At 52.5% G+C, this 11,884-nt stretch overlaps 1 long non-coding RNA gene across 1 annotated transcript; it reads left to right on the top strand.

Annotated features, from left to right (window-relative positions):
- Positions 1-292: 292 nt before the first annotated feature.
- On the top strand, positions 293-4,141 carry LOC112546748 (uncharacterized). Its single transcript, XR_016347075.1, has 4 exons — positions 293-899; positions 1,402-1,451; positions 2,236-2,296; positions 2,406-4,141. It is a non-coding gene; the product is annotated as an uncharacterized LOC112546748 (long non-coding RNA).
- Positions 4,142-11,884: the final 7,743 nt, after the last annotated feature.

Below are 11,884 nucleotides of genomic sequence, written 5' to 3'. Positions count from 1 at the left end.
AAAGAGGGCAAAGGAGGCAGGGGCAGTGAGGGAAGGGGGAGGCACCAGGAGGGTGCAGGGCTAAAGGAAGGTGCCGGTGCCTGGGGGTGAAGCAGAAGGGCAGACACCTGCGGGGGGACCAGCACCAGAGGAGAGAGGCAGGGCAGGTGTGTAGAGGGAGATGTTAGGAGAGGGGATGAGGAGGGGTAGCTCACATGATCAGAGTGGGGCTACTGGAGAAGTGGGCACAGGGGGGAGAGAAGGGCTGGTGGAGGGGGGCAGATCTCAGGAAGGCTGAGGGCAGTGAGAAGGGCAGGAGTCAGGACAGCAGAGGAGGATGAGGGGCTGGGGGGCAGCAGGCACCAGGGGAGCTGATGGAGCAAGGGGAGGAGACATGGAAGCAGAGGGAAAAGGTAAAGGTTTATAAGATATTTATTAATAAATTGGGTGATATTTATTAATAACTTATTAGTAATTACTGTTCTTATTCTTATTAGGAATTTATGCCATTAAAAAACACTTGGGGGGGGGAGTGGCAAATCTCTTTTTTGTCTGGCGAGTAGGGTTTTCCTTAATTTGTCGAGCCCTGGCAATTAGCCAGGATAGGTAAGAATGGGGTCTCTAGCCTTTGTTTCTCTGCAGGTGGGTGACAGGGGAGGGATCACGTGAGGATTACCTGTTGTGATCCCTCCCTCTGGGTATCTGGTATTGGCCACTGTAGGCAGACAGGGCTAGATGGACCTTTTGTCTGGCCCAGTATGTCTATTCTTACGTTCTTAATGTGGTGATGAATTCGGGGGGCACGTTGTTCAATTTCTCTTCTCTCTCTCTTTCTCTCTCTCTGTCCATGAGGAAACACATCCATGGACCTGATCACTCTGTCCCACTGCTTCCAATGTGTCTTTAGGAAGGGACCAAAGGTAGGAGGGGATTATTCCCTTTCTCATCTGATTTCCTTTCTGGATCCTTTCTCTGGGACATGGGAGTGGGTTAGCAAACTTGGCCAGAAAGTGGACTCTGCAGCTTCATTTCCACATTATCCAAGGACATTAAGGAACAATCAACCTTTCTACATCCTGAGCCTGGGCCAAATATTTAAGTTATATTTGTGTGAAAACATTTCAGATAGAAAGCTGTTCCAAATATTTCACTGGAAATGGGGGGAGGGACAAAAAAATCCAAAGTAAAACAAAACAAGCTGCCCATTGGAAAGAACAAAATGAACATTTCATTTAAGTTTTTGTCACTAAAAATGCAAGTAAACCAGACAGTTTTGACCAAACATTTGACTTGGCCAAAGATATTGTTCATGAAATTTTTTAATTTCTGTTGAAATATGCCACCCAGACTCAGTGTCACCAATGGGAGGGAGAGAAAGCGAGCAGTATCACTGATACAGCTTGTCCTTATCACTCTTCACAGGGAACAAGTCCAGCATGACACCAGCAATGCTCCTGAAGATCAGATTCAATGTAAGAGCTTTTACAGCGTATTGGGGTTACTGGGTTACCTGTACATGGAGAAATGCAAGGGTCAGGGGGGCGGGATAAGCACATTACTTGATGGAGGGAGGACAGATCCTAGATCAGACCTTCTAGTCAAGAATTACAACAAGCTGCCTTTGATCAAAGTGAATGAGGAGCAAATGTTCTCCGAGTCCCAAGGCTCAGGCATCTAAGTCCCTGAGGTTCCTTTGTCCCACCTTTTACCTGTTATACCCAGCCCTGCATTGACAGCACTTAGGGGACTGAGGTGAAGTGTTACCCCTCCCCTTCCTTCTTGGAAAAGTCAAATCCCAGGGAAAGCTCACTCTGGACAATGTCTCACGCCCCATCACTGGGAGCTGGGGGGCAAGAGTGCCTAAGATGTGTAATTTAGGAGCTCATGTTCCTGTTCTCTTCTTTGATCCAGACTCTCTGATTCTCCCATGATGCACATTTTCTCCCCTCTTGGTGATGGGAAGGAGTCCATCATGGGAGTTCCAGGTTGCAGCGCATCCTGGGAGATGCAGTGGAGCGAGACTATAGAAAAGACTATGAGCATGAGGCAACTGAACTACAAGCCCCATGCAGCACCAGAGTGATATTCTGATCAATATTTCTGGGTTTGGCCAAACTATTTCAGGTTTTGGGCACTCACAAATGTTGACATTTTCTGCCAAAAGCCGACTCTGTGACAAACTAGAATATACAGACAGTTTCCACTGACCATCTTCACCAACCGTATGAAATCTTCCCACTTTTGTATCACCTACAGACCTTGATCAGGACCAGGCTCCATGGTGCTCAGTGCTATCCATGAGGGAGTTCTGTCCTGGGTAAGGGAGGAGTAGGAACCATATTGTTATAATTCGTACTCAAGGAGGTGCCTTCCTTTAAGGGCACTTACACCCCAGTGATGACATGTAATTGTCCTTCTCTCCCCAGATGCCTCCGTGAATTTGCCAGGAAGCACCAGGGTGAGTCGCAGCTTTAATTAATGACAAACTGAAGGGATAGGAAAGAGCGATTGGTTTGCCTGTTCCAGTTCAGCTCAGAACATGGATTTACTCAGGACTCCTCAGCTCCAAGTGGTGTCTGTTTCACCTGGTCTCGCTGCTGCTGCTCCAGATCTCTGTCCAGGAGCTACACCTGCTGTTAACCTGGCCAGGCCCTGACCCCTACAGACACAGCTCCAGAGGAGAGGGAAACATCTTTTTCCGAACTCCACACCGCAGCAATAGTGGAGACTCCCCCATGGCCAGGAAATGTAACCCATTTAAAGTTGTATCCCAGAGAGAGGAGCTGTGTGCTGCTATCATGCAGGGATAGCCATGAAAATGCAGTGCTAGGGTTCATCCAGAAAAGTATTTCCAGTAGGGAAAGGGAGGCGTGATTCCCATTGTATAACGCACCTGTGAGGCCTCTGCTAGCCCACTGTGTGCAAAGCTAATCTCCCATGTTTAGGAAAGATGAATTCCAACTGGAGCAGGCGCAGAGGAGGGCTGCTAGGAGGAGCCGAGGAATGGAGAACCCACCTTACAAGAACAGACTCAAGGAGCTGGACTCTTTTAAGCTTATTAAACTTAATACATTTAATAAGATTGAAGGGGGATATAGTTGCTCTCTATGAAGACACCAGAGGGATACATGGGGTAGTTTTGTGTCTTCCCCTGCAGTACGGGGTACTTGCAGTTTTAAACTAGTGTAATTTTGTGGTGTCTCTGTAACATGAAGTCATTTAAATAATGATTTGAGGATGTTAGTAACTCGGACAGGACGGGGTGGGTAAGGTTCTGTGGCCTCTGATGTGCAGGTCAGATCAAATGATCATGACATTCACTTCTGGCCTTGACGTCTCTGAGTCTGTACTGACACATCATCACAGATAGAAACTGGCACTGTCTCAAGAGCTGGCTGGCATGGAGAGAATGGCTCCTGTGTACAGCCAGCAGGTGTCAGGCCAAAACCCAGCTGTCCTAATTGTGGGGAATAACAGAATCAGACCCAGGCTGTGGAGGGGGAAATCTGAGCTGCCTGCCTCAGAGGTGTTGATGTAGGAAGTGGGGTCACTGGTGTTTCCCAGCCTAGATGCCCATAGAACCGCTCCTGATGTATGTCCACCAACACAGGGAGGGAGGGCCACACTAGGCACGCTGTGGGGCTCAGAGGTGTGTCATGGTCCAGGTGGCACTAAGGGCTGGTTGCCCTCAGCCCCCCACTTCAGCCTGTGGCCCTGCTCCACCAGATTTTGGAGCTGTCCCCTCTCCCCCATTTGCCCCATGGCCCACAGTAGCCATCGGCCCTGCTGCATACAGCAGTGGTGCCAGACAGACATTTTCTGACTTCTGTTCTCTGGCTTTAGGTGGGCTGAGCAGAAAAGTTACATTATTGTGTTTTATCTGAAAGCATCCAAAGCCCCAGAGAGAAGAGACTATGATGTACACAACCATCGTGCAGCACTGGGACAGGTGTCATTAATGCTCCAGTTGCAGCAATGCAGGACTCATTGGTGCTCAGCCGCATAACAGAACCTCCCGAAATCAAAGGATGGGGGAGGGGGTTCCCAACTGTTGCCTGCTGCGGCTGGAGACTGGCTGGAGCCTGGGGGAGCCCCTGTGGGGACAAGCCAAACCCCCCAGCCCTGGGTGCAGCAAGTGTGGGGGATGGGCTGGAGCCACCCGTAGCAACTTGGGAACCTGCTGTGGGGGGAGGGGCCTGGTGAGCAGAGTCAGAGGGAAACAGCCAAGTGCCACCAGGGGGGGAGGGGACAATGGCCAACTGTCAGTTGAGGATGGGGGGGGGGTTCCAACTGTTGCCTGCTGCGGGGCCCAACTGTCACCTGAGGCAGAAGTTCCATTCAGTGGCAAAGGGGCTGGGCCAGGTTCCCTGTCAGCACAGACCCAGTGCCCCATGGGAGCTACCGAGCCACTAACCCGCATGTGCCTGGGGCGAGGGGCCGGCTGGAGCAGCAACCCAGGGCTGTGTCTGGGCTGGTACAAAGATGCCTCTGCCACGACGTCCCCTGTCGACGCGGCTAGAAAGCAGTCGCCTGTTCATGGCTGGTGGTTGAACCACTAGTTTCCATGGCAAACAGAGCCCATCCCCCACTGCGACTAATGGCCTCTCCCTCAGGCTAACGCACTCGGCTCCCCCACTCACAGCCTGGAGTGCAGGGCAGCTTGGCTCCAGAGCCCCCCCTTCAGTCATGGAGCGCCAGGCAGTGCGGCCCCAGGAAGCTGGGAAGCATAGTCCATAGTCCCTGGCTGGCATGGACCCCCGCTACTGAATGCCCCTCCCAGCCCCAGTGCTAGGGTTTGCCAGCTGGGAATCAGGCTAGACAGCATGGCCCTGGGGGAAGCGGCCATTAGGCCTGGGCTGGGCAGACGCTCTGACTAGATGGGCCCATTGGTCCTGTCTAGCTTTTAAATGTACAACTATGAAAATAAACTGCCCAGAAACCCAACAAGAGCAGTAAATGGAGAGTGTGGAGGGAAGGTTAACCTAAGAAGACAAAAATAGCAGTGGGTTAGTCAGTCCTGCATCATAGCGTGTGATACACCCCATCCTCCTGGGCTGCTAGTTCAGGCTGAGGCCAGGGGAGAGCTCACTGCTGGACAGGGGAAGAAGAGCCTGCAAAGATGACTGCAGATGCTCAGGGAGCTGCCTGCCTGTACTGTGGTTTCTTTGCTTTGCAACTGCACGAAACAGCCAGGCTGTGTGTGCAGAGAGTCACTGAGCAGGGGCTGCTGCTTATGACCTGCTCGCCTCTCTCTTCCCTCTTTTGAGCAGCAGCCGGTTGCTCGCTAGTCCTGCAGTGTGTGACTCCAATGATATCCCCACTAGGGCTGGAGAGATGGGTCTAACTGCAATGCCAGCCGTGGGGTTTGGGCCAGCAGGAGAGAGGCAGGATCTAGCCCAGAAGCAAAAGAGGGTGGGACACTCTGAGATCAATTACATTCTCTGGGACAGATGTCCCAGCTTGTGTCTCTGACTTTTTCCTAGATTTCCAGTCTACTGGTGCTTCCCTTCTTTGGACAAAATAGCCCAGGGTCACTGGCCTTCCAGGACAGTAGACAAGTCCTCTAGATCCCTGGCTTCAGTCCCTGACGCAGCTGCAAACTCCATGTGCCCTGGGCTCAATCACTGAGTCTCTCTGTTCCTCATCTGCAAAATAAGCAGGAGCTGCCCTGCCTCTCCAGGAGGAGAAACCTCACCAATGGCAATGAGGGGCTCAGATGCCGCAGTGACAGAAGGCGAACCAAGACAGGCAAGATATTGATTGAAAAAGCTGTTAATTCCAGAGTTTCACTATACAGGAGGAAATTTACCAGTATAATTAAATGGCTCTAGCATTGCTGGTACAGCTCCCACAGGGATGCTCGTATGCTCAAGTCAGAGGCTTTCTCGGGTTCATTGCCCACTGTGATCATCTAGTGTGACACCTCCCCCTGGCTACGTCTACACTGGCCCCTTTTCCGGAAGGGGCATGTAAATTTCACCAGTCGTCGTAGGGAAATCCGCGGGGGATTTAAATATCCCCCGCGGCATTTAAATAAAAATGTCCGCCGCTTTTTTCCGGCTTTTAAAAAAGCCGGAAAAGAGCGTCTACACTGGCCCCGATCCTCCGGAAAAAGTGCTCTTTTCCGGAGGGTCTTATTCCTACTTCAAAGTAGGAATAAGACCCTCCGGAAAAGGGCACTTTTTCCGGAGGATCGGGGCCAGTGTAGACGCTCTTTTCCGGCTTTTTTAAAAGCCGGAAAAAAGCGGCGGACATTTTTATTTAAATGCCGCGGGGGATATTTAAATCCCCCGCGGATTTCCCTACGACGACTGGTGAAATTTACATGCCCCTTCCGGAAAAGGGGCCAGTGTAGACGTAGCCCCACTGTATACCAAAAGCCAGAAAATGCTTCAGAAGAACTGTTAAAACTGGAACATCACTGTGACAACAACATCCACCTTGATTTTAAAATTGACTAACAGTCCATGGCTAATGTAACTCACTTTTAAATGTTTATGCTGTATAGTTTATATTGCTTCTAAAATAACATCAAGCAGAAAAGGGCTTTTATACCGCAGGATGGGTGTGCTCAGGGACTGACACTGATGTAACTGCAGCACTATAAAATCACCCCTTATCTGATACCAGCCAACTTCCCATGAAGCACTAGAGTGGCAGGGGCTGTGTGGTTCATGGGGGCAGGTGCTGGGTCTGGTGTCCACCTGCACTGGGAACACAGGAGCAATGCCCACAGCTGCCCCTGTGCCACAGCAGGAAATGATCCATGTTCACCATGCCAGGAAGGCTTGGGCAGCTGAGAACTGGCCTGGCTGCACGGTGTCCACGCAGGGCAGTTGTGCCCGAGGAGCTTGATCACAACATCCTCTGGGTTGCAGTCTCACCCGAAGGCCAAGGGCAGATTGGTCCATTGAGAGACAGCCCCTCACACTGCTACAGCTGGTTTCACTCACAGATTCGGTATGGGCATAATTACCATAAGCACTTCTGACCAAACCTTCCACAATGGCCACATATTTATGGAGTCCAACATGAGCCACATTAAGGGGAGACAGACAGACTGAACTGAGCGCCACCTGCTGGAAATCAGCCCCTTTAAGGTGATTTAAATGGAGTCCCATAATCACTAATCATCACTAGAAGACTTATGTTCATATGTTCTTATGGATTTCCCTTCCCTCAATTTTTACCATTTTGGCACCAGGAATAAGGGGGCAGAGAATGTAAATAAAATATTCTCCACAAATGAATGATGATTTTTTAAAAAAATACAAGACATATTTACCCTTTTCCACCCTGTCATGATCTAGGCTCTGCTTCTGACCAATAGCGTGAAACTGCTCTGCTTCACCCTCCCCTGAGCTGCACTGGTCCCCCCTCCAGAATCTAAACACTCCTGAACATCCCCCAAACAGCTGCTCTGCAGTGCTGCCTCCACCCAGGGTGAAACGTGCTCAGCCTCCATCCCAGGACAATCCACTTCTGTGTCAGTTGCTCTGTAAAACTGCTCTGCCCTCTGCTCCTGACACATTTCCCTTGCAGCCCTCAGTTGTTTGACTTCCTGTAGAGGTGCTAATGTCTATTTCCAAGATACCTTTAGTTCCCCCACTGGCTTAATAACACCGATTCCAGCTCCCACCTGCTCAGAGGTCACTTCTAGTTGCTCTTTCTCAGCTGCCTTGTGTCCTTTCCTGTCTGGCCATGCCCTGGCGCCCATCTCTCTACATGGACAGCAGACTCCAGGAAACGGGAGTGGGGCAGTCAAGGCAGGAGGGGCAGAAGTGGCTGGAGCTGGCATTCGAGGATGGGATGGAGAAGACTAAGCAAGTGGGGAAGCCCTGTAGTAACTGTTCTCTGGGGGCAACATTCACCCCTGTGCAGAGGGTCCCACATGAGGCCCAGACCCCATTTATGTGCCCTTAAGCCCAGACAGAGAATTTTCCTCTGGGAAAGATGGGTCCTTAGAATCATAGAATCATAGAGCCATAGAGCTGGAAGAGACCTTAGAAGGTCATCAAGTCCAGCCCCCTTCTCTAGGCAGGACCAATCCCAACTAAATCAACCCGGACAGGGTCTTATCAAGCCAAGACTTATACACCTCTAGGGATGGAGACTCCACTACTTCCCTAGGTAACCCATTCCAGTGCTTCACTACTCTCCTAGGGAAATAGTTTTTCCTAATATCCAACCTGGACCTCTCCTACCACAACTTGAGACCATTGCTCCTTGTTCTGCCATGTGTCACTACTGAGAACAGCCTTTCTCCATCCTCTTTGGAACCTCCCTTCAGGAAGTTGAAGGCTGCTATCAAATCCTTCTCATCAGGGACTGGAAACCAAGGTGGAGGCAAAAGGTTCAGGCTCCTCCAACATCCCAGTCCCACCCCAATCACCCAGTGACCTTTCACCCTGGCCCAACAGTGGCTAGCCAGGGGCTGTCTCAGTCCCCAGGCAGTGAAATGGGATGGGAGGCGTTTCCTCAGTGGTATGTTTAGACTTAAGCATGTAAACCAGGCCTCTTCGGTTCTCAATCTTGCAGCCCTAAATAGAGACGCTGTGGCCAGTGCGGGGAAGGGGGGTGACATAGGACAGGAAGCGGAGCGGAGTGGTGATGAATATCAGACCTGAGGAGGGGATAGAGGTGAGGTGTCTCTGCTGCCTGAGCCCTACTGACCCAAGGAGGCCTGGGAGCCGAGAGAGAAGCTGGTTGAATATCCAACCTGAGGGAGTGGGGGAGACATGGGCAGATTGGAGCAGAGACCGACACTGGAGCATCTCTTCTCCTGAAGTCAGACGGGACAAAGGGGGCCGATGGGATCTGGGTGAAACTGTTAATTGTGCCCTACTGCTGACACCCATTGGGAAAAGACACTTCTGGGCTGTTTCCATCCCAATTGGTTCTCTCCACTGATCTGATGCTGCTGTCTCTGTGCCTCTTGCTGCACAGTGAGTACATGGGAATCCGGGGCTAATTCAGAACAGGGTAGGAGGAAATAGAACCGAGAGCAGTAGCTGGCCCAGACTGTCAACAAATCCTCTTCAGTGAAAGAAATGGGAACCAGTAAAACTGAGTGTGAGAGCTTCTGGGCCACATCCCCAACTCATATGAACTGGTGTTGCTTCACTGGAGTCAATGCAGATTTACACCAGTGAGGATCTGGCCCTCTAGAGAGCTGAAGGGAAAGGTGACCCCAGCTCAGCTGAGGTCTGTGCACACGAGGGATCTGCCCTGCCCAGATCTAACATCCTGCCTGGTTTGTTTCTTCAGCCAGACACAGATAAGAGATTTATTTTTCAATTACAGGCAGGTTTTGTCCCTGAAAAGGGACCTCAGAAAGGGGGTATTTTATCTCCAGCACTAACCACATGGCATTTTCTATTCCTAGTGCTGAGTCCCAGCAGCCAGGAGATCTGCTCAGCTCCCAGGGAGCTGATTTCTCACAGGAATTCTGATCTTTCCCAGCCAGGCCCTGGGGCTGGTTCCACCTTTGTCTGACAGGGACCGATCCCGGTGACCCCCAATACTGTCTCTCCATGGAAGCCCTGCAGGGATGCTCACAGTGGCAGGAGGGATTCTGCCAACAGGGATGTGGGATGAGGGGCAGCCTGAGGAAAGGGGCAGGCTGGACTCCCTGAGGGGATGGGAAGGAGACCCTGGCCCTGCCCCACTCTTCTGTATCTGCTCTGGCTGCTCACCATGTATCCCAGGAGCTGCTGGACCTGCCCCAGCAGGGAATAGGTCTGGATCAGCCCGGCCAGGTTAGGGAGTGGCAATAGGGAGCAGACCATGAGCAACGCCGTCTTCAAAAAGAAGCTTGTCTGCTCTGCGGTGAACAGCTGCCCAAAGATCTGAAACCAAGAGGACACGAGGCTTGAGCTGACGGCCCAGGACCTGGCCCCAACTCCTGGGGCTAGAATGGCTTCCTCCTTCCCTAAACTCCCTTTCAGACCCTGCATCCAGGTGCTCTCCCCCTCCCCCTACCAGACCTCACCCCCCTCCACAGAACAGAGCAGCCCTAGGCCACTTGCCAACATCTTGGAGCAGCCTCCATCAAAAAGTGTTGTCCCCACCGCCCCAGCTCCCTTCTAAGTAGGGATGTTAAGGGCTAGTCGACTGTCTGATAAGCAAATGCTTATCAGATATTTGACAGAACAGACGGGTAGTTGTTCCCCGCTCCCTGGCTGCCCCTGTCAGAGGCAGCAAGGAGATGGGGAGAAGACGAGGATGCTTCAAAGTGGCAGCCCTTGAATGGAGCTGGGAGTCAGCTGGGGAGTCCCTAGCAGATCCTGGCTCCGTGCTGTGCTGCCCCTATGAACCACCTCCCCTTTGAAATGCCATGACAGCATTACAAAGGGGCAGCGCTGCCCTATTCATGGATTGAATAGTCGAAAAATGCATCGACTATTCGATCAGCAAACTACTCGCTATTTAACATCCTGAGTTCTAAGCGCACAAGGGCTTAGAACCCCTGAGCCGTGTCCTGCCCTGGCAGCGTGTGCTTATCTCTCCCACCCTCACGGTGTTGCTGTGCGCCAGGACCTAGCTCTCTTTATAATAGTGCCTGCACCACAGGTCCTTGGTATGGTGGATGGTGAGGCCTGGAAGAGACACAACAGGGTTATTCTGCTGGCAGGTCTGAGCCCTTCCCCTCCCACGGGTGGTTGCCCAGTGGGTAGTGTGCTCCAGGCATCCCTAGCCAAATGGAAGGGAAAAGGGAGCAGAAGGATGGGAACACAGAGGGAACATCCCCCGTTGGGCCAGTCTGGGAGAAAAGAGCTGGGTCACATCCCCCCGCCACTGGCACCCTCAGAGTGTCACTGGGGCCCACTTCCTGGCTGGGTTCCTTACCCCGGTGGTACAGGAGGAGCTGGTATAAGAGGTGCATTCCCTCCTGGGCCAGCTGACTGACATCCCTGGATGGGTCCATGATGAAGATGCCCAACTGGGCCACATGGTGACCTATTCTGGGCTAGTCGGCAGAGTTCTGAGAGGAGAGAGAAGAGCGGGGGCTCCCTCAGCATCCTGTGGCTGGCACATCCCATGCAAATGGCCACTGAGTGGTTTTTAAGCGAAGGGCTGGGGAAAGCCAACGGGGGCTGTTCTTGTGGGGAGACAAACCTGAGGAATTGCCCCTGACTGAAGTGGCACTACAGAGGGCTTGGAACAAGTGGATAAACTAACGGCCAGTAATAAGTCCCCAGGCCCAAGTGCATCAACACAAGAGCTGGAGCATGATCCCTTGAAAGGCCCAGTGTCGCCCCCTCCCCAGGTAAAGGAGAATGTAGATCCAGCCTGGCTCATTCCCTGCTCTGCCTCTGCCTCCCCAGGAGAATGCTCCCAACCAGCGTCCTGTAGCACCAGACCCCACAGCCTGGGGGAGCCAGCTCTGGGCTCCGAGGTCACTTATGTCAAACACCGGGAGGGTGATGGCAACTTGGAGCAGGACCTTGGTGCCACGGAGGGCCCTGGTTTGCTCCGGGGCAGCCGGGACTCCAGCCAGGTGCTGAGGTGCTGTGGGGGAAAGAGGCAGGTCAGGATCCGTGGGCAGGTGCAGGTTCTCGGCACAGAAGGGCTGATCCCTGGGGCCATCCTGTGTCACTAGCAAGAAGCCTGGAGCTCTTCTGAGTCCCAACTCCTGGATCTCATGGGAGGAGGAGTCAAACTCTCCCACCTGCCAGTCAGAAGGGTTTGTGCTTGGCAGGGCTCTGGCTGGAAGCCCCAGCTCCACTCTCTGCCCCTCAAGGAGGCAGGACCTGGCCCTGTGTTGCTCTGACTGCCCTGGCCAAGGACAGCCTGGGGGGTGGGGAGTTAGGGGGGTTAGGCTGGGAAATGAAGCTCCAGTTTCTCCTCACCAGTCTGCCTGAGAACAAAGGGAAAAAGGCCCCTGTACCTCCCCACGAGGCTC

This window comes from Pelodiscus sinensis, chromosome 18 (genome assembly GCF_052426305.1).
Source record: "Pelodiscus sinensis isolate ZL-2025 chromosome 18, ASM5242630v1, whole genome shotgun sequence".
NCBI lineage: Eukaryota > Metazoa > Chordata > Testudines > Trionychidae > Pelodiscus > Pelodiscus sinensis.
This window is presented reverse-complemented; position numbering and strand designations above follow the sequence as displayed.